The sequence below is a fragment of the Budorcas taxicolor genome, chromosome 9 (genome assembly GCF_023091745.1).
Source record: "Budorcas taxicolor isolate Tak-1 chromosome 9, Takin1.1, whole genome shotgun sequence".
Classification (NCBI taxonomy): Eukaryota; Metazoa; Chordata; class Mammalia; order Artiodactyla; family Bovidae; genus Budorcas; species Budorcas taxicolor.
The window spans coordinates 22,775,456-22,798,409 of record NC_068918.1 but is presented as its reverse complement, the minus strand read 5'-3'; positions in this window follow the sequence as shown (position 1 = coordinate 22,798,409).

The window sequence follows — 22,954 nt, the reverse complement described above, 5'->3', positions numbered from 1 at the left end:
TTGTGTTTTTCTTTCTGGCTTACTTCACTCTGTATAATGGGCTCCAGTTTCATCCACCTCATTAGAACTTATTCAAATGTATTTTTAATGGCTGAGTAATACTCCATTGGGTATATGTACCACAGCTTTCTTATCCTTTCATCTGCCAATGGACATCTAGGTTGCTTCCATGTCCTGGCTATTATAAATAGTGCTGCAATGAATATTGGGGTACACGTGTCTCTTTCAATTCTGGTGTCCTTGGTGTGTATGCCCAGTAGTGGGATTGCTGGGTCATAAGGCAGTTCTATTTCCAGTTTTTTAAGGAATCTCCACACTGTTCTCCATAGTGGCTGTACCAGTTTGCATTTCCACCAACAGTGTAAGAAGGTTCCCTTTTCTCCACACCCTCTCCAGCATTTATTGCCTGTAAAATTTTGGATCACAGCCATTCTGACTGGCATGAAGTGGTACCTCATTGTGGTTTTGATTTGCATTTCTCTGATAATGAGTGATGTTGAGCATCTTTTCATGTGTTTGTTAGCCATCCATATGTCGTCTTTGGAGAAATGTCTATTTAGTTCTTTGGCCCATTTTTTGATTGGGTCATATATTTTTCTGGAATTGAGCTGCATGGGTTGCTTGTATTTTTTTTAGATTAGTTGTTTGTCAGTTGCTTCATTTGCTATTATTTTCTCCCTCTCAGAAGACTGTCTTTTCACCTCGCTTATAGTTTCCTTTGTTGTGCAGAAGCTTTTAAGTTTAATTAGGTCCCATTTGTTTATTTTTGCTTTTATTTCCAATATTCTGGGAGGTGGGTCATAGAGGATCCTGCTGTGATGTATGTCAGAGAGGGTTTTCCCTATGTTCTCTTCTAGGAGTTTTATAGTTTCTGGTCTTACATTTAGAACTTTAATCCATTTTGAGTTTATTTTTGTGTATGGTGTTAGAATGTGTTCTAGTTTTATTTTTTTACAAGTGGTTGACCAGTTTTCCCAGCACCACTTGTTAAAGAGATTGTCTTTAATCCATTATGTACTCTTGCCTCCTTTGTCAAATATAAGGTGTCCATAGGTGCATGGATTTATCTCTGGGCTTTCTATTTTGTTCCATTGATCTATATTTCTGTCTTTGTGCCAGTACCATACTGTCTTGATGACTGGCTTTGTAGTAGAGCCTGAAGTCAGGCAGGTTGATTCCTCCAGTTCCATTCTTCTTTCTCAAGATTGCTTTGGCTATTTGAGGTTTTATGTATTTCCATACAAATTGTGAAATTATTTGTTCTAGCTCTGTGAAAAATACTGCTGGTAGCTTGATAGGGATTGCATTGAATCTATAGATTGCTTTGGGTAGTATACTCATTTTCACTATATTGATTTTTCCGATCCATGAACATGGTATATTTCTCCGTCTATTAGTGTCCTCTTTGATTTCTTTCATCAGTGTTTTATAGTTTTATATATATAGGTCTTTTGTTTCTTTAGGTAGATATATTCCTAAGTATTTTATTCTTTTCGTTGCAATGGTGAATGGAATTGTTTCCTTAATTTCTCTTTCTACTTTCTCATTATTAGTGTATAGGAATGCAAGGGATTTCTGTGTGTTGATTTTATATCCTGCAACTTTATTATATTCATTGATTAGCTCTAGTAATTTTCTGGTGAAGTCTTTAAGGTTTTCTATGTAGAGGATCATGTCATCTGCAAACAGTGAGAGTTTTACTTCTTTTCCAATTTGGATTCCTTTTCTTTCTTTTTCTGCTCTGATTGCTGTGGCCAAAACTTCCAGAACTATGTTGAATAGTAGTGGTGAAAGTGGGCACCCTTGTCTTGTTCCTGACTTTAGGGGAAATGCTTTCAATTTTTCACCATTGGGGATAATGTTTGCTGTGGGTTTGTCATATACAGCTTTTATTGTGTTGAGGTATGTTCCTTCTATTCCTGCTTTCTGGAGAGTTTTTATCATAAATGGATGTTGAATTTTGTCAAAGGCCTTCTCTGCATCTATTGAGATAATCATATGGCTTTTATTTTTCAATTTGTTAATGTGGTGTATTACATTGATTGATTTGTGGATATTGAAGAATCCTTGCATCCCTGGGATAAAGCCCACTTGGTCGTGGTGTATGGTTTTTAAAAAGTGTTGTTGGATTCTGATTGCTAGAAATTTGTTGAGGATTTTTGCATCTATGTTCATCAGTGATATTGGCCTGTAGTTTTCTTTTTTTGTGGCATCATTGTCAGGTTTCAGTATTAGGGTGATGGTGGCCTCATAGAATGAGTTTGGAAGTTTACCTTCCTCTGCAATTTTCTGGAAGAGTTTGAGTAGGATAGGTGTTAGCTCTTCTCGAAATTTTTGGTAGAATTCCACTGTGAAGCCATCTCGACCTGGGCTTTTGTTTGCTGGAAGATTTCTGATTACAGTTTCAATTCCTGTGCTTGTGATGGGTCTGTTAAGATTTTCTATTTCTTCCTGGTTCAGTTTTGGAAAGCTGTACTTTTCTAAGAATTTGTCCATTTCTTCCACGTTGTCCATTTCATTGGCATATAATTGCTGATAGTAGTCTCTTATGATCCTTTGTGTTTCTTTCTTGTCTGATGTGATCTCTCCATTTTCATTTCTATTTTGTTGATTTGATTTTTCTCCCTTGTTTCTTGATGAGTCTGGCTAATGGTTTGTCAATTTTATAAGAACCAGCTTTTGGCTTTGTTGATTTTTTTCTATGGTCTCTTTTGTTCCTTTTGCATTTATTTCTGCCCTAATTTTTAAGATTTCTTTCCTTCTACTAACACTGGGGTTCTCTATTTCTTCTTTTTCTAGTTGCTTTAGGTATAGAGTTAGGTTATGTATTTGACTTTTTTTTTTGTTTCTTGAGGTATGCCTGTATTACTATGAACTTTCTCCTTAGCACTGCTTTTACAGTGTCCCACAGGTTTTGGGTTTTGTTTATATTTTCATTCATTTCTATGCATATTTTGATTTCTTTTTTGATTTCTTTTGTGATTTGTTGGTTATTCAGCAGCGTGTTGTTCAGCCTCCATATGTTGGAATTTTTAATAGTTTTTCTCCTGTAATTGAGATCTAATCTTACGGCATTATGGTCAGAAAAGATGCTTGGGATGATTTCAATTTTTTTGAATTCACCAAGGCTAGATTTATGGCCCAAGATGTAATTTATCATGGAGAAGGTTCCCTGTGCGCTTGAGAAAAAGGTGAAATTCATTGTTTGTGGGTGAAATGTCCTATAGATATCAATTAGGTCTAACGGGTCTATTGTATCATTTAAAGTTTGCATTTCTTTGTTAATTTTCTGTTTAGTTGATCTATCCATAGGTGTGAGTGAGGTATTAAAGTCTCCCACTATTATTGTGTTATTGTTAATTTCCCCTTTCATACTTGTTAGCATTTGTCTTATATATTGCAGTGCTCCTATGTTGGGTGCATATATATATTTTTAATTGTTATATCTTCCTTTTGGATTGATCCTTTGATCATTTTGTAGTGTCCTTCTTTGTCTCTTTTCACAGCCTTTGTTTTAAAGTCTATTTTATCGGATATGAGTATTTCTACTTCTGCTTTCTTTGGTCTCTATTTGCATGGTATATCTTTTTCCAGCCCTTCACTTTCAGTCTGTATGTGTCCCTTGTTTTGAGGTGGGTCTCTTGTAGACAACATATATAGGGGTGTTGTTTTTGTATCCATTCGGCCAGTCTTTGTCTTTTGGTTGGGGCATTCAACCCAGTTACATTAAGGCAATTATTGATAAGTATGATCCTGTTGCCATTTACTTTATTGTTCTGGTTCTGGTTTATATACCCTTTTTGTTTTTCCTGTCTAGAGAATATCCTTTAGCATTTGTTGGAGAGCCAGTTTGGTGGTGCTGAATTCTCTCAGCTTTTGCTTGTCTGTAAAGCTTTTGATTTCTCCTTCATATTTGAATGAGATCCTTGCTGGGTACAGTAATCTGGGCTGTAGGTTATTTTCTTTCATCACTTTAAGTATGTCTTGCCATTCCCTCCTGGCCTGAAGGTTTTCTATTGAAAGATCAGCTGTTATCCTTATGGGAATCCCCTTGTGTGTTATTTGTCATTTTCCCTTGCTGCTTTTAATATTTGTTCTTTGTGTTTGATCTTTGTTAATTTGATTAATATGTTTCTTGGGGTGTTTTGCCTTGGGTTTATCCAGTTTGGGACTCTCTGGGTTTCTTGGACTTGAGTGATTATTTTCTTCCCCATTTTAGGGAAGTTTTCAGCTATTATCTCCTCAAGTATTTTCTCATGGTCTTTCTTTTTGTCTTCTTCTTCTGGAACTCCTGTAATTTGAATGTTGGAGTGTTTCATATTTTCCTGGAGGTCTCTGAGGTTGTCCTCATTTCTTTTAATTCGTTTTTCTTGTTTCCTCTCTGATTCATTTGTTTCTACCATTCTATCTTCTACTTCACTAATCATATCTTCTGCCTCCCTTATTCTACTATTTGTTCCCTCCAGAGTGTTTTTTGTCTCATTTATTGCATTATTCATTACATATTGACTCTTTATTTCTTATAGATCCTTGTTAAACCTTTCTTGCATCTTCTCAATCCTTGTCTCCAGGCTATTTATCTGTGATTCCATTGTGATTTCAAGATTTTGGATCATTTTCACTACCATTATTTGGAATTCTTTATCATGTAGATTCCCTATCTCTTCCTCTTTTGTTTGGTTTGGTGGGCATTTATCCTGTTCCTTTACCTGCTGGGTATGCCCCTGTCTCTTCATATTGGTTATATTGCTACGTTTGGGGTGGCCTTTCTGTATTCTGGCAGTTTGTGGAGTTCTCTTTATTGTGGAATTTCCTCACTGTGGGTGGGGTTGTACAAGTGACGTGTCAAGGTTTCTTGGTTAGGGAAGCTTGTGTCAGTGTTCTGGTGGGTGGAGCTGGATTTCTTCTCTCTGGAGTGCAATGAAGTGTCCAGTAATGAGTTATGCGATGTCAATGGGTTTGGAGTAACTTTGGGCAGCCTGTATATTGAAGCTCAGGGCTGTGTTCCTGTGTTGCTGGAGAATTTGTGTGGTATGTCTTGCTCTGGAACTTGTTGGCCCTTGGGTGGTGCTTGGTTTCAGTGTAGGTATGGAGGCATTTGATGAGCTTGTATTGATTAATGTTCCCTGGAGTCAGGAGTTCTCTAATGTTCTCAGGCTTTGGACTTAAGCCTCCTGCTTCTGGTTTTCAGTCTTATATTTACAGTAGTCTCAAGACTTCTCCTTCTATACAGTACTGTTGATAAAACATCTAGGTTAAAGATGAAAAGTTTCTCCACAGTGAGGGACACCCAGAGAGGTTCACAGAGTTACATGGAGAAGAGAAGAGGGAGGAGGGAGTTAGAGGTGACCCGAATGAGGATGAGGTGGAATCAAAAGAGGAGAGAGCAAGCTAGCCAGTAATCACTTCCTTATGTGTGCTCCACAGTCCGGACTGCTCAGAGATGTTCATGGAGTTATACAGAGAAGAGAAGAGGGAGGAAGGAGACAGAGGTGCCCAGGAGGATAAAGGGGGGAATCAAAAGGAGAGAGACAGATCCAGCCAGTAGTCAGTTCCCTAAGTGTTCTCCACCGTCTGGAACACACGAAGAGATTCACAGAGTTGGGTAGAGAAGAGAAGGGGGAGGGAGGAGACAGAGGTGACCTGGAGGAGAAAAAGGAGAGTCCACAGGAGGAGAGAGCAGTCAAGCCAATAATCTCACTCCCAAGTAAAAATGGGTATGGAACATTGGGTTTTTGAAGGTACAGAATTGATAACACATACCAAAAAGCAAAGATTAAAAATCTAGAGTAGAGGTTTGATTTCCAAAAATATAATATTAAAGAAAAGTAGAAGAAAAAAAACAAAGTCACAAGAATTTTTAATATAGATATATGAAGTTTGCTTTAAAAATAGGGCCTTTTTTTGCAAAGTAATAGTAGGTTATAAAAATGAAAATTAAAGGAGTAATAGAGAACTTAAAAATTAGAAAACGTTTAAAAAAAGAAGAAAAAAAAAAAGAATGATCGTAAAATAGTAAAGATATATCTAGGACTTTCTCTGGTCGTGTTGTGGGCAGTGTGGGGTCAGTTCATTTTCAGATAGTTCCTTGGTCTAGCTTATACTTCTCAAGATCTCTAGACACCTTCCTATGTAGTCGGTACTAACGACAGGGTTTTAATTTATTGCACCTGTCACTTCCTAGGCCGTTCCCTCTGCTTTAGCTTTTTCTGTTTGCTGGTCTCTTCAGTGTTTGACTTCCGTCCTGACACAAGGAGGGTGGTGGTGGACATTTTTTTTAGGCTCACTTGTTCAGTCATGCTGTGGGGAGGGAGGGACGGTGCAAATAACACTGACGTGTGCTCACAGTGTCTCAGCCACACTGGGGACTTTTTGCCTCTCCCGTCCCTGCTGCTCAGTTTTCTGGGTGTACAACTGGTGCACCTTCTCAGGTGGATGATGACTGTCCAGAACCCCAAGAAGTCTTAGTTAGCAAAGAAACCTGCTTGCAGTTTGGTAGATAATGTCTCTCTGGGGCTACGACTGGCCCCTTCTGGCCCTTCCGGCTCTGGCTGCCTGTCACCAGAGGGGGATGGTCTGAACCTGGCTAATTCTGTTCTGTTCTGTCCATTATTCTGTGCGTGGTCCTGGCGGTGTCTTATGTTAGGGCCTTTTGTGTGGTAGCTATCCCACAGTCTGGTTTGCTAGTGTAAGTTAGTTTGCTCTGGTTACCCTCGGGGCATTTGGGCTGGATCCTTAAAAAGCAATGCAGCCCGTGCCTCCCTGCCCAGTCCCCGCTTGCTAGTGGCGAGTGCAGGCGTCTGCGCTGCTTCTCCACTGTGGGAGTTACCAATGGGTTCATAATCTGTGGGTTTTAATTATTTATTTATTTTTCCTCCCTGTTATGTTGCCCTCTGTGCTTCCAAGGCTCGCCACAGACTTGGCAGTGAGAGTGTTTCCTGGTGTTTGGAAACTTCTCTCTTTTTAAGACTCCCTTCCCAGGACGGAGCTCTCTCCCTACCTCTTTTGTCTCTTTTTTTGTCTTTTATATTTTTTCTTACCTCTTTTCAAAGACAATGAGCTGCTTTTTTGGGCGCCTGATGTCCTCTGCTAGCATTCAGAAGTTTTGTGGAATTTACTCAGTGTTTAAATGTTCTTTTGATGAATTTGTGGGGGAGAAAGTGGTCTCCCCATCCTATTCCTCCACCTTCTTAGGACCGCCCCTGGAAATCTCATCTTGCAGTTGCCCAACATGAGTCTCTTAAGTTTCTTTGCTTACGAAGCCTGTCTGAAATGATCTGTCTCTTTCTTTGGTTTCTCCCTCCCAGTTTGTGGACCAACAATTGACAAGTCAGCCAGGACACTGAAGGAAGGGCCTTGGGGAAAGAAGCACTGGGGGGAGAAAGTCCTGAGCTGGACTTTGGCTCCTATGTGGGGAATGACCTATATGTTAGGTGCTTATGGGCCTCTATGTGTGTAGGGATGCTCCAAAAACATCCGATGCTCTACTGTGCTCATTTAAGGAGCTATGCAGAGCACACTGTGGCAAAGAAGGGAAATGAATGGCTGCTGCAACAGGCCGGCCTCCACTGTGAGCAGTTCATGTGGTCACTGATGCCAAACTAGAGGCCAAAGCTCAGGTTAAAGAGTTTGAAGAGGAATTGAGGTTAGAGCAAGACATGCTGGTAGCTGCTTTGCTAGTTTCAGGGCTAGAGGACAAGGTGGGAGAGTAGAGTAGTAAGTTGGAGACTTTAGTGTGCTATATGCAAAGGAAGGCATAAACTGCTGCAGATTAAGATCTGAGTGCTTGTGATGAAGCCTGATTGGGATGCTAAGAGGTGGAGTTGCTGGGATAGTAAGGAGAATGAAGAGAAAGATGTTATGGTGATGACAGTGAAGCATATGGAAGGCCCCATCAGTCCGACTCCTAACACAAAGAAAAGTAAAAACATAGCAATGATAGCCCCAGCCAGTGGGGCTGCCCCCAGTTCAGAAAACACTTCTGCTGAAAGAATATATTCCTGTGGAGCTTATTGTCAGAGCTGCCAACTTCCCGCAAAAGGCCAGGGAACAAATCCAGGCATGGCAGTGCACACCAAGGGAGGGGGCATTGGGGTTTCTCTCAGCAGCCAGGATTCAGAGAAAATGAGCTACATCACCACACACCTGCCTCCAGGCAGCACCTGCATAGCAGGAAGGGTGTTCAGAGAACTTACTTCCTTTTACATTGGATATTCCAGTCTGCAGGGAGGCTGGGCCCAATCAGGAGGATCTCCATGGGCACATGGAGTCCAGGAAATCTGGAGTTGGGAATAAGATAGGCAATCTACTCCCCTGAGTTTGAAAGACCTGAGGCAGGCCACATTTACTTTTGGCCAGTTGATTAAATTGGCCCCCTCTCTCTGAGTGAGTGTTCTAAATATGCTTAGTTTGTGTGGACACTGCATCTGGTTTAATACAGCCTCCTCCATTGCCACCATGCAAACGAGGCTGCCACCATTAGGGGATTAGAGAAACTGGGTACCATACCCCCATCTAACAGATAGTGACTGGGGCTCCCACTTCAAAGGTCATGATATGCAACACTGGGCAAAACAAAAACAAAAACATGACCTTAAATTGACTTCCTTCTCTCCTCTAAATTTTAAGCACAAGAGTTGGTAGAAAGGAAGAATAAAATATTAAAATATTAAAGCAGCAGATTATATTAAAACAGCCTTGTCTAACTCAATGAAACCAAGCCATGCCAGTGGGGCAACCCAAGACGGGTGGGTCATGGTGGAGAGGTCTGACAGAATGTGGTCCACTGGAGAAGGGAATGGCAAGCCACTTCAGTATTCTTGCCTTGAGAACCCCATGAACAGTAGGAAAAGACAAAATGATAGGATACCAAAAGAGGAACTCCCCAGGTCATTAGGTGCCCAATATGCTACTGGAGATCAGTGGAGAAATAACTCCAGAAAGAATGAAGGGATGGAGCCAAAGCAAAAACAATACCTAGTTTGTGGATGTGACTGGTGATAGAAGCAAGATCCGATGCTGTAAAGAGCAATATTGCATAGGAACCTGGGATGTCAGGTCCATGAATCAAGGCAAATTGGAAGTGGTCGAACAAGAGATGGCAAGGGCGAACGTCAACATTCTAGGAATCAGCGAACTGAAATGGACTGGAATGGGCGAACTTAACTCAGATGACCATTACATCTACTACTGCAGGCAGGAATCCCTCAGAAGAAATGGAGTAGCCATCATGGTCAACAAAAGAGTCCAAAATGCAGTATTTGGATGCAATCTCAAAAACGACAGAATGATCTCTGTTCGTCTCCAAGGCAAACCATTCAATATCACAGTTATCCAAGTCTATGCCCCAACCAGTAACGCTGAAGAAACTGAAGTTGAACAGTTTTATGAAGACCTACAAGACCTTTTAGAACTAACACCCAAAAAAGATGTGCTTTTCATTATAGGGGACTGGAATGCAAAAGTAGAAGTCAAGAAACACCTGGAGTAACAGGCAAATTTGGCCTTGGTATACGGAATGAAGCAGGGCAAAGACTAATAGAGTTTTGCCAAGAAAATGCACTGGTCATAGCAAACACCCTCTTCCAACAACACAAGAGAAGACTCTACACATGGACATCACCAGATGGTCAACACCAAAATCAGATTGATTATATTCTTTGCAGCCAAAGATGGAGAAGCTCTATACAGTCAACAAAAACAAGACCAGGAGCTGACTGTGGCTCAGATCATGAACTCTTTATTGCCAAATTCAGACTCAAATTGAAGAAAGTAGGGAAAACCGCTAGACCATTCAGGTATGATCTAAATCAAATCCCTTATGATTATACAGTGGAAGTGAGAAATAGATTTAAGGGCCTAGATCTGATAGATAGAGTGCCTGAATGAGGTTCATGACATTGTCCAGGAGACAGGGATCAAGACCATTTCTATGGAAAAGAAATGCAAAAAGCAAAATGGCTTTCTGGGGAGGCCTTACAAATAGCTGTGAAAAGAAGAGAGGCAAAAAGCAAAGGAGAAAAGGAAAGATATAAGCATCTGAATGCAGAGTTCCAAAGAATAGCAAGAAGAGATAAGAAAACCTTCTTTAGCGATCAATGCAAAGATAGAGGATAACAACAGAATGGGAAAGACTAGAGATCTCTTTAGGAAAATTAGAGACACCAAGGGAACATCTCATGCAAAGATGGGCTCGATAAAGGACAGAAATAGTCTGGACCTAACAGAAGCAGGGGATATTAAGAAGAGGCGGCAAGAATACACAGAAGAACTGTACAAAAAAGATCTTCACAACCCAGGTAATCATGATGATGTGATCACTAATCTAGAGCCAAACATCTTGGAAAGTGAAGTCAGGTGGGCCTTGGAAAGCATCACTACGAACAAAGCTAGTGGAGGTGATGGAATTCCAGTTGAGCTGTTTCAAATCCTGAAAGATGATGGTGTGAAAGTGCTGCACTCAATATGCCAGCAAATTTGGAAAACTCAGCAGTGGCCACAGGACTGGTCACTGGAATGAAAAGGTCAGTTTTCATTCCAATCCCAAAGAAAGGCAATGCCAAAGAATGCTCAAACTACCGCACCATTGCACTCATCTCACATGCTAGTAAAGTAATGCTTAAAATTCTCCAAGGCAGGCTTCAGCAATACATGAACCGTGAACTCCCTGATGTTCAAGCTGGTGTTAGAAAAGGCAGAGGAACCAGAGATCAAATTGCCAACATCCGCTGGATCATCGAAAAAGCAAGAGAGTTCCAGAAACACATCTATTTCTGCTTTATTTACTATGCCAAAGCCTTTGACTGTGTGGATCACAATAAACTGTGGAAAATTCTGGAAGAGACGGGAATACCAGACAACCTAACCTGCCTCTTGAGAAATCTGTATGCAGGTCAGAAGCAACAGTTGGAACTGGAGATGGAACAACAGACTGGTTCCAAATGAGAAAAGGAGTACGTCAAGGCTGCATATTGTCACCCTGCTTATTTAACTTATATGCAGAGTACATCATGAGAAACGCTGGACTGGAAGAAACACAGGCTGGAATCAAGATTGGCGGGAGAAATATGAATCACCTCAGATATGCAGATGACACCACCCTTATGGCAGAAAGTGAAGAGGAGCTAAAAAGCCTCTTGATGAAAGTGAAAGAGGAGAGCAAAAGAGTTGGCTTAAAGCTCAACATTCAGAAAACGAAGATCATGGCATCTGGTCCCATCACTTCATGGGAAATAGATGGGGAAACAGTGGAAAGAGTGTCAGACTTTATTTTTGGGGGCTCCAAAATCACTGCGGGTGGTGACTGCAGCCATGAAATTAAAAGACACTTACTCCTTGGAAGAAAAGTTATGACCAACCTAGATAGTATATTCAAAAGCAGAGACATTACTTTGCCAACTAAGGTCTGTCTAGTCCAGGCTATGGTTTTTCCAGTGGTCATGTATGGATGTGAGAGTTGGACTGTGAAGAAGGCTGAGCGCTGAAGAATTGATGCTTTTGAACTGTGGTGTTGGAGAAGACTCTTGAGAGTCCCTTGGACTGCAAGGAGATCCAACCAGTCCATTCTGAAGGACATCAGCCCTGGGATTTCTTTGGAAGGAATGATGCTAAAGCTGAAACTCCAGTACTTTGGTGACCTCATGCGAAGAGTTGACTCATTGGAAAAGACTCTGATGCTGGGAGCGATTGGGGGCAGGAGGAGAATGGGACGACAGAGGATGAGATGGCTGGATGGCATCATGGATCGATGGACGTGAGTCTGAGTGAACTCCAGGAGATGGTGATGGACAGGGAGGCCTGGCGTGCTGCGATTCATGGGATCACAAAGAGTCGGACACGACTGAGCGACTGAACTGAACTGAACTGAAAATAACCTTAGCCAAGTATACTAAGGTACTGTCCTAGACTTTGATACATTTGTATTGTTGTTGTTCAGTCTGTCAGTCGTGTCCGATTCTTGCTACCCCATGGACTGCAGCACGCCTGGCCTCCCTGTCCTTCACTATTTCCCGGAGTTTGCTCAAACTCATGTCCATTGAGTCAGTGATGCCATCCAACCATCTCCCTCTGTCCCCCTTTTCCCACCTGCCCTTAATCTTTCCCAGCATCAGGAAATGAGTCCAGTGAGTTGGCTCATTGCACTAAGTGGCCAAAGTACTGGAGCTTCAGCATCAGTCCTTCCAATGAATATCCAGGGTTGCTTTACTTTAGGATTGACTGGTTTGAGAATGATCTACCATTATGGTCTGTTAACCTATATGCCAGACTGGGAACCACTGCCATGATAACCAACACCTTAAAGATACAAAAGTCACAAGAGAGCCATTGCCCCAATGCTCATGGTGGATCAACCTGCTGTGCTGCTGAGAGCACTGAGTCATGCATGAAAAGGCATATACTGAACACTTTAATGTGATGTTTTACCAGGAGAGGTGAGTTACTTTCACTCCTGGGTTAGGGGGAGCTACTCGGTCTCCACTGGGATTGGTTTGCTGCAAGTCAGACCTACTGGAAAGGAACATGTACCACTGAAAAGAGGAAGAAGTGGAAATCCTGCTCTGGCATATCCTGCCCGCGAGTCCATCACCTCTTGGCTGACAGTGCTGCCTCCCCTGGACAATGTGTGTGTGTATACTGCCTGGGCAAGTTCCTAAAGCTGCCCACCTCAAGGCCAGATGGGCATGTTCTGTTTCCCACTGGTATAATCATTTGGCTGCTGTCTTTTTCCCCTTCATTGGCCTGGAGGACATTGTAGCATATATAGAAGCCTTTACTAAATTCACCCAGCAAGCTTTAAATGATAGCTGGCAAAACCTATCTTTACTGAACACTGAAATGTCTCTAATGAGAAAAGCTGTCTTTCAAAATTGGATGGCCTTGGACATTATCACTCCCTTAAAAGGAGGCACCTGTGCTATTATCCAGAATATTGTAGCTCATAACTGACACATAGTCTTTATTAAATCCCATAAGTGAATGCTCTGAAGGGTCAGAAACCCAGTCTAAGAGACTCCATAAATCAGTGCTCTTGGTGGGGGGGGTGGGGTGGGGAAAGTTACTTACTTTGGGAATCATTATCTTGATCTGTGTTTTCTTTCGCAATCACCTATATTACTGCTGCGGTATCCAGTGCAGCCAGAATGCCATCAAATGAAATGCCTCCATGCTAGCTAAACCCTTTGCTGATCACTCAAGGCACACTGTGGACTAGGGGTGAGCATGAGGTTGTAAGGACCAAGGATTGGGTCTTGAGAGGGTGGAGCATGGTAGGAGGTCACGGCCCACCATGGTTGACCCATAAACTGGACCCAGGTAGTCAGAGGCTTTTCACTTCTTCCCTTGTCCTTAGAATGTACACCTTTGCCCACTGTTCCCACAGTGGGAGTTCTTCCAAGGACTCTGCCTTGAGAGAGCAATGTGTTGTTCCAATATCTGCAAGGTGTATGTGACTGAGCCCAGGTAAGGTCTCTGTGTAAAGTGTTAAGATTCTGGCTGGTGTATGCAGAGAGCTACTCATCTACCTTCCCCCACCCCAGACCCCCAGGCAAGCACTGTATGTAAATTCCCTTGCTTATTAAAATTGTCATCTACCAGTCTGGAGTGGCCTGCCTCTTTCTTTGGTCTCTCCCTGCTCTTTTATATGAGCTTCAGTTTGCAAACCAATAAGCATAAATGTTTGTTCTTGAGCCTTGTATTCTGTAATATCTTGATTTGTTGTTTATTCATCTGAATGGTTTTCCTCATTAAGGAGGAAACTTTCAAATGGAAATTGGGGAGGGTCAGAGACCACTTAAAGCCTTTATAGTTATGTTTGGCATTAAACAGAAGTGGTGAGATGGTATTATATCATTAGATACAGTCTTCAGGAATGTGCATTTCTGAGTACAAAATACCTCTGAGCATGGTATTCTTATGAAAAAATAAATTTGGACAAAGAAAATGAATCCTGTGTGGAAAGGAAGGAGACTCAGATGTGTTGAAAAAATAATTAAAAACAAGATCCTCAGAGGGAAAGAATAACCTGGAAATAGTGTTGTCAAAAAGATCTATGGTAAGAGAAAAAAAACAAATGGGAAATGAGATTGAAATGTGATGGTACACAGGAACATTATTATGATTTTAAAGCTGTCTATGGAAGCATCCCATTAAGTAGCAGAAGGGAGCTGTACCTCTTCACAGGGCAGAAACACAATCACAATTGGAATAATAAATAATACTTCTATTTGGGGATCTCATTACCAGAAAATTATAGTCAAAATACAAAAAGTACAGAGAAGAGTGATAATAGTGGTTAGGGAACTGCCAGGATCACTGCTAGAAGAGATGATTAAAAGAATTCAATAGCTTGGTAAGGGGTGACTAAGAGGGTGAGAATGTTTGCAATCACATGGAGAATGTTAACCCTAAAGAGAGAGACACATCAATTATTTAGCTTGGGTGGTAAGGGCTACAATTAGAAGAAATTTAGTGATATTAGTCAAAGGGGGATTGGAGCAACAGTCTTAAGACCTGTTTGAACACTGACAGGAGTGTGCTTAGAAACACAGCCTAGATTTACTGTTTGCCATTTAGCTTCTATGATTATGAACATTTCTGTGAATTTCATATGTCCTTTCCCACACTTCATTCCCTTTCCTCCTTACAAGTTTTATCCCTCTTATTTGAACTGTAAGTTCTGAATTCCTTTGTGTCAGTACATTTTATGGACTACCACGGATTCCTGCCCACTTAAATATACTATCTTTTTAAAATTTATGTTTCAGCCTTGAGCTAGCAATCATTTGGCAAGCATTGGAAGAGACCTTTTCCTCACAAATTTGCCTTTAGTCCATGGGGATATTATATTTCTTTTTTTAAAAATATAAATTTATTTATTTCAATTGGAGGTTAATTACTTTACAATATTGTATTGGTTTTGCCATACATCAACATGAATCCGCCACAGGTATGCACATGTTTCCCATCCTGAACCCCCCTCCCTCCTCCCTCCCCATACCATCCCTCTGGGTCGTCTCAGTGCACCAGCCTCAAGCATCCAGTATCGTGCCGAACCTGGACTGGCGATTTGTTTCTTATATGATATTATACATGTTTCAATGCCATTCTCCCAAATCATCCCCCCCTCGCCCTTTCCCACAGAGTCCAAAAGACTGTTCTATACATCTGTGTCTCTTTTGCTGTCTTGCATACTCTATAGAATGCATTTCCGTAGCCCGAATTTCTCACTATTCTAATAAAAGGTCTAAAAAGGTGTGGCTATTGATAACTCATTTGAAATATTATATCATAGCGGTCAGTGTTTCCCAGCTATGTAATTTGTTTTAATGTGAACTTTAAATCAGGTTGACTTTCAGTTATAAATGCAATGAAATGTATCAAAATACATAAGGAGTCTCACAAAATGTAAATTGGGGGACAGTATTCCTTTAGTCTGGAACATCTGCTGTCTCTTGAGAGTGACGTCACTTCTGTAAAATCTTATCTAAGCTTTGTCAAGAAGCAAGTGTGAGAAGCAGAAGTGGAGAGATGCTTTGCAAAACAAACACCACTATCCTCAGTGTACACAGAAATAGGTCTCCAAAGAAGATGCAAACGAGAGCGATGCAGGCAACAGTACTCAAGGAAGGCTGAAGTATCTTTACTGCTTTACTGATGCCTCTGTTCATAACACTTCAGTGCCCTTAGGAGGAATGTTCTCTTAATCAAGAATTAAAATTTTCCATGTTCTTTGCAAAATCTAATGCCATTTTCAGGATGTCTGAAGAGTGATGTGGGTGAACTCATGCTATAAGGACAAACAATAAATACATTTTAATCACTCTTATGCTTTGAAAAAATATTAAATTTACTTCTAGAGAAATTCTTTTCGTCGTCTTTTCTCTCCCCCTTTCCCCCTTTTTCTTTTCTGCTTCAATTAGTGCTATTAGAAGCCAGATATTAAATTGTTTCGCCCAACTGAAATGTTACAGCCTATATGAGTCACAAGATAAGTGAGGGATTTGCTTTTCCTCTGTTCAGATGTGTCTGACACAGAGATGGGGCCTGTGGTCCCATCTGCAACTGGAGATGAGGCCCGCGTGTTCACAGTGATAGCCAGAGCTATCCCATGGTGGGTACCACTGTGATCCACTCTTGTACGAGGTATAAATCCCCAGAGTACTGTGTACATCTAAATTTTCTAGAGTCCAGTAATAGCATAATACCCAGTGAGCGAGTGAGTGAAAGTCGCTTAGTCCTGACCGGCTCTTTGCAACCGCTTGGACTATACAGTCCATGGAATTCTCCAGGCTGGAATACTGGAGTGGGTAGCCTTTTGCTTCTCCAGGGGATCTTCCCAACCCAAGGACTGAACCCAGGTCTCCCGCATTGCCGGCAGATTCTTTACCAGGCAGGTAACCATAGTTCCTCATTTTAGAAAAAAAAACAAACAAACAAACAAGAAAAATTCTCTGACTTAGGCAGATACTCCTATCTCTGGATTCTAGTCCAGTGCAAAATAAATAAGTAGTTTAACTGTGTCCTGCAACCATTTTTTTTCATTTTAAATGATTTTATTTGTGTATTTTTGGCTGTGCTGTGGTCTCTGTTGCTACGTGGGCTCTTGTCTAGTTGCTTTGAGCTACTTGAGCTCAAGCAGGGGCTACTCTTTGTTGTGGTGCGTAGGCTTCTCATTGCCATGGCTTTTCTTGTTGCAGAGCGCAGGCTCTAGGGTGCATGAGCTTCCGTAGTTGCAGCATATAAGCTCAGTAGTTGGGGTTCCGGGACCTAGAGTGCAGACTCAGTAGCTGTGGCGCATGGGATTCATTGCTTTGCTGCATGTGGAATCTTCCTGGACCAGGCATCTAATCGCATTGGCAGGTCTCCTGCGTTGGCAAGCAGATTCTTTACCACTGGGCTACCAGGGAAGCCCTGTCTTGGAACTTTAATATTGCTTGGTAGGAGAGCTCCCCATTGTTGCTCAATCCTGATTTACCGTTTTTAGTCTGGAAATAGCAGATTAGGTCTTGGCCTAACTTTTTTACCTTGTTCCTGCTGTGATGACAGGGCAAAGAGTTGTGGAATTAAAAGCAGCCCGTTCAAACTACCATCACAGCCTGATTGTGTATCTATCTTAGCAAATCTCTAAATGAAGTGGAAACTTGGATTTAAGAGCAGCAGTACTAAAACAGGAAATGAAGAAGAGCACCTGAGAGTGTACTGGATCAACGTGCTGACACAGGGCTTAAATGTGAAGGGATGTCAGTTCTCAGTCTCTCTCTTTGCAAAATTAGGTGTGATGTATACACTTGCTGATTATACATATACATATTTGCAAGCATGCAACTGTGTATATACATGTTACATACATGCATACATATACAGTTTATAAAACTGACAGCTTTAGAAAAAAAAAACAAAGTTGGGAAAATGAATGTTTCTATAAGCCAAAGGTAATTGAAAAGTTAGTGCTAATATCTTTTTGTTTTTTCCCCCAGGCCTTTATTCAATGTAGTTGTAATTATCCTGTATTTTTATCTTGTTTTTTCTTAAATTTAAGATTATAATGATCATTTCATGTGCCTCTATAAACTGTTTATAGGCATCATTTTAAACACATTTCAAGAGTCTACAGCATGGGTAATTCCATAGTTTATTTAACCATTTCCCATATTTGGGGCTTTTGATTTCTTTCTTTCTAGCTTTCTTACATTAACAATTTTTCCCTTTTCCCTCTTCTTTCTCTCCTTCTGTCTCATCCCTTCTCATTTTAATAGGGACTCTGCCAAAACTTTGAGATATGACTGGTATTTTAAAATGAGTGACTGTCTTTGCTTCAGAGAAATATTTATATACATGAATTTTGGATGTTGAGAAACTTGACAGAAAAAATGTAATGGCAATGCAACTCTCCAAAAGAAAACCTTGAATCATGTGTGCATGTGAGTTTGTATGTATGTGTGCATGTGTATATGTGTGCACGTGTATATGTGTGCACGTGTATATGTGTGCACATGTATATGTGTGCAAGTATGTATGTATGTCCACCAGTGTGATAGATTGGAGGTATAGATATGTCAGTCATTAAGTTAGGCTTCAGTTGGAGATGAGTAGCTCCATTAAACAGAATTCCTAAAATTGATTTACATTTCAGCAGGTTTGACAACATGGCCTCATGGTTTTGGGTTTAATGTGACAATTGGTGTAGACACCTTTTTCCCCTCAGCTTTATTGAAGTATGGTTGACATATAATATTGTCTAAGATGTACAAAGTGATACATTGATACACATGTATATTGCAAAATGATTATGATATGGATGCCGTTTTACATCTAGATGCTCTAATACTGGTATCTCTGTGCCTTGAAGTAGAGGAGAGGAAGAACCATGCATTTAAACTGAAGTTTGGCTATTGGTTGGTCTTCTATGGCAGGGTAATGTTCACAAAAACCTGTTGTGGAACCTTACATTGAGCGTAACTTCCTAATTTGAAGAGGCTATGGACTCAGACTTTGAAAACAAATTTATGGTTACCAAAGGGGAAAGATAGGGGGAGAGATAAATTAGGTGTTGGGGATTAACATACACACCATTATGTATAAATAGATAATCAACAAGGACCTACTATATAGCACAGGGAACTCCATTCAATACTCTGTAATAACCTACATGAGAAAAAAAAAGAATCTGAAAAATGTGTACATATATATATATATATAACTAATTCACTTTGCTGTATGCCTAAAACTAACACACTAATGTAGGTCAACTGTAATATAAAATAAAAATTAAAAGAAAACACAGGTAAACAAAGGCTACAGAGAAGAATCAGCATCATGATTGTGAGCATCCATGATGGGGCAAGTAGAGAGAATTCAGCTCAGGGAAGTAGAGCCCAGTAAGGTGGTAAAGGCAGAGGCTTCAGATGGTGACCTCCCTGAGAGATTTGGAGGCAAACATAAGGTACCACTTCTGGACTTTCAAGAAATATTCTAGAAGCTCTAAGAGCCAGTGAGGTTTAAATATTGGGATGCAAATACCAGCGTTAATATAACCTTACAGATAGATTTGAGGAGATTTGAGTAACATGACTAAATTTATGGTATTCAATCTTTGTTCATAAGTCTCCCTGCCCCATATTTCCAATGATTTTCTTAAAGATGGATTCTCAGATGATAACTTACCAGATTTTTTCATCTGAGTTTGCCCCCCATAAAACCTATTTTGGGGCAAAGACTTTATTTAGAAGATCCCAGAATGCCCAAGGAAGGAACTGGGAAAAATTAAGTGAAGAAAAAATAAGAAAAGCCAATAAAGGGTGCTGTAATGAATGGATTATCCATGTGGGCAACAGAGGCTGGAGTCCACTGGCGATCTTCTGAGAAACCAGCCACAGAGACCAGCAATCAGGCTAAGGAATCTGTGCATTTATTAGTGTCTTTTTTCTTTGACGATTCCTCTGCTAGGCTCATTAATCCCCCCATACCTCTAGGAAATGTCTCCTTGCAGCCGAACAGGATAAGAAGAGAGATATTGGTCCTAGAGGTATAAAGTTGTCAGCAGGCTGAAAACTGTCTATTTCCACCGTCAGAGCTCTGAAGGGGCCCAGAGGTAAAGGAAGAGGCTTGGGCAGCATCTGTTGCATGGGGCTCACCGAGTCTCTTTCCATCTCGGCACACTGCTCTTGTGATGATGTGTGGCATGTTTATGGATTGTCATTCCCTTGCTTTCTGCCATCTAGCAGTCACCAGGTTTCTAGATATCTGAGATAAAATATACCTCCAAAGCTTTTCCCAATCTCTGTGTCAAAGTTCACTTAGGCAACAAGGTGCAGAGGCCATTCTACACTGAAGGTCAACTGGGATGCCAGTTTCTCCTTGGAAAGGAGAAATGTCGAGGCAGAAACAGGCTTGAAATATGGGAAAAAATATGCTACCATAAGCAGCCTCACTCTGAGGGTGGCCTACTTGACTTAGAGTTTTGGCTCATACTTTTGAAAATTGTCTTTATTTCTACCCCAAATTCAAGTTGTCTGATGTCAGTATCTATTTCTTTAAATAGCATTTCTTTCATTTTCCAGTTCTCCTTCATTCTGCTTGTAATAAATCAACCAAGAAACACTTTTCACCTTTACTGTGTCCTATCTTTCTTCCTTCTTTGTTAAGAATTTTGAAAAAAAAAAAAAAAAAATAGAATGAGAAAAGTAGTTTACACTTCCTCACCGTGCAGTAACATTGCAACACACAAAAAATCTGGCTTGTACCTCCACCACTTCACAGAAAATGTTCTCATCAAATTCACCAAATATATATTAGCAAATCCAATCGTTGCTTTTTGTTTTTATTCTGTTTGAACTTACTGATTTACTCTGCTGAAATCAAGACTCTTAATACTGCATGATGAACATCTCCATCTGTACAATCTGCAGAGGTCAAGTTAAAAGCTAACTTTATCATCTCTCAAACCAGCCACACCCCTTTATCCTGCCCCAAATTTGCTCCTTCTGTTGTCTTGGTGATTACCATAATTTTCTGCCTGTAACCTAAGCAAAAAGAGTAGAAGTTATTTCAGAAATTTTCTATCACTTATTCTTCAATCAGTCTTACAGTTTTTATTTCCTAATAAAACACATTTCTGAGGCTACACAATAAGTCATAAAACAATATTTCTTTGACTCTAGGCCTGTCTCCGGCTCATGCAAAGTGTCTGACTCTTTGCAACCCTGTGGACTGTGGCCCGCCAGGCTCCTCCATCCATGGGATCTTCCCAGCAAATATACTGGAGTGGGTTGCCATTCTCCAGGGGATCTTTGAGACTCAGGGATCAAACTCACATCTCCTGCATTGCAGGCAGATTCTTTACTTCTGAGCCAAGAGAACCCCTAGTCCTGTCTAATTTTTAGTAATTCTAGTTTTCCTCAAGATCTTCCAGAACTTTCCCAGTGGGCATCATAATATTTCAAAAACATATCACTCATCTCAGATCTGTTATTTAGCCTCTTTACCTTATATCTTCAGTTGTTTCTGAGATCAACTGTAATTTACCCCCCTACCCCAGTATCAACTTACAGAAATCCCCTGTGCCATTGTTGTTACCTTACAAAAATCTTGCTGTGACTTCTGCTTTAAGGCTTTAAGGCTTTAAGGCTTTAAGGTTCTGCTTCTGCTTTAAGGTTTGCATTAAGGCTGTGGAAACTAAAAAGTAAAATGCTGATCTCCAGTACACTGGGGTCACAGGATTCCTAGTCATGGTTGCTTCTGATACTGCTGTTGCTGTCCACGACTGCCAATGCATACCTGATGATTTAGTGGTCTCCTAGATTATTTTTTCTTTATGATAGTCCCTGACTCTTTGTTTAATTTGACTCTTGGCCAATTATGGCAACCTGTCTTTTAGACAAACCCAGGTGCGACCGCCACTTAAGGCAAACAGATCTTAAGCATAAGGTTGAGCCTCTGCTACACTGCTTCCAGTAAAACATTTGAAATTTCTCTGTGCTGCTTCTGAGAATCCAACTTGGAATTGTAGAAGACAGTTATCTGCCTGGGCCAATCCAATGTTTCTGTAGGGACAGACTCTTGACTACAGGGACAGGCTGTGGGTGTGACACTTCTCCTGGCACACCAAGGCAATAGAAGAAAAAGAAGGCCCTGGCACTACCTCATATATTTCACACACTTTGACAATGATGGGTTTTTTTTTTTTTTTTTTTTTCATCCTGGAAGTGAGAGTCTTCACTTATGATCTCCTCTCACACCTGACTCGGACACCTCCACTTACCTGTGGGATCTTAGGTGGAGAAACAGCATGTGTAAATGACACTGGGTTTGTGTTTGTCTTCTGTCCTGTGCATATGGGATGACTGAGCTGCTCAGCCTAGAGTATCATTGTCCTCTCCCAATCCTTTATGCGCCTTTGATGCTAGAGTTACCCTAGACATGATGTCCTTCAAAGCCTATGTGACTGAATTCTTCTTCTACCTAACTTTCTATTCACTGTCTGGTCCAGGGGTAAGGTTACAATCCCTCACGATTATTTTGATGGGTTCCTAATACTCAGGCAGAGCCCAATACCATCTTCCTCTGGCTGGGAAATTCATTCGCTAATCACTAGGGCCTTCCACAGTCTTCTGTGGGGCTGTCACAGCCAGCACTGATTTTATGGATCCCTGCCACAGCTTCTCTCACTAGCTCTGCTGCCTACACTGCTATTTGGGGACTAACAAGGTCGTTACCTGGAACCCTCATGTTCTATGAAGAGAATGATGGAAAAATTTTATATATGTCCCTAGGAGCTGGACCAGAGAAAAATTTAATATCAAATACCTTGCAATTTTCCCAACTAACTAGTTCTTAGTATGTTAATTGAGCCTGTTGGCCTGAAGCCTAAGTTACACTTTGACTTTTACACTCTTAGGAATGAGTTCTTTTTCTTAAGTGCCTCAAGTTTTCACGTAAAGAGATCTGAGTCTATTTCACTAGTTTTTTTGATTTGTCTCATCATCTCAGTTTCCTACAATATCAATACTTCTTAAATGTATATTTCTTTTATCTTTGAAATAAAAATAAGAACAGTACATGCCTTGTGATGTGATATGAATGGGACTGAATGAACGAATGTAAATGAAGCACTGGGAACAGAAGTCAGCACAGAAGGCATGCTCCATAAATGTTAGCTGCTATTACTGTTACTACTTTTGCCTGAATTACTGCAGAATTGTCTTAACGGGTTTCCTAATCCTTATCTGGAACTCTTCCGTCTGATTCTCTTGTCGTGCTGTAAGAGTGATCTTTCTAAACTGAAGCCTGCTTGTGTCACTTCTCTACTTCAAACCTTTAACAGGTCTCATGGCTTTTATCATGATGCTTAGACTCAGCCTGGCGCACAGCCCATTGTAATCTTGCATTGTCTCTCTAGTCTTGCTCCTACCAGTATTTTCCAAACTTCCATTGTTCTTAGTGAGTTCTCTGGAAGCAG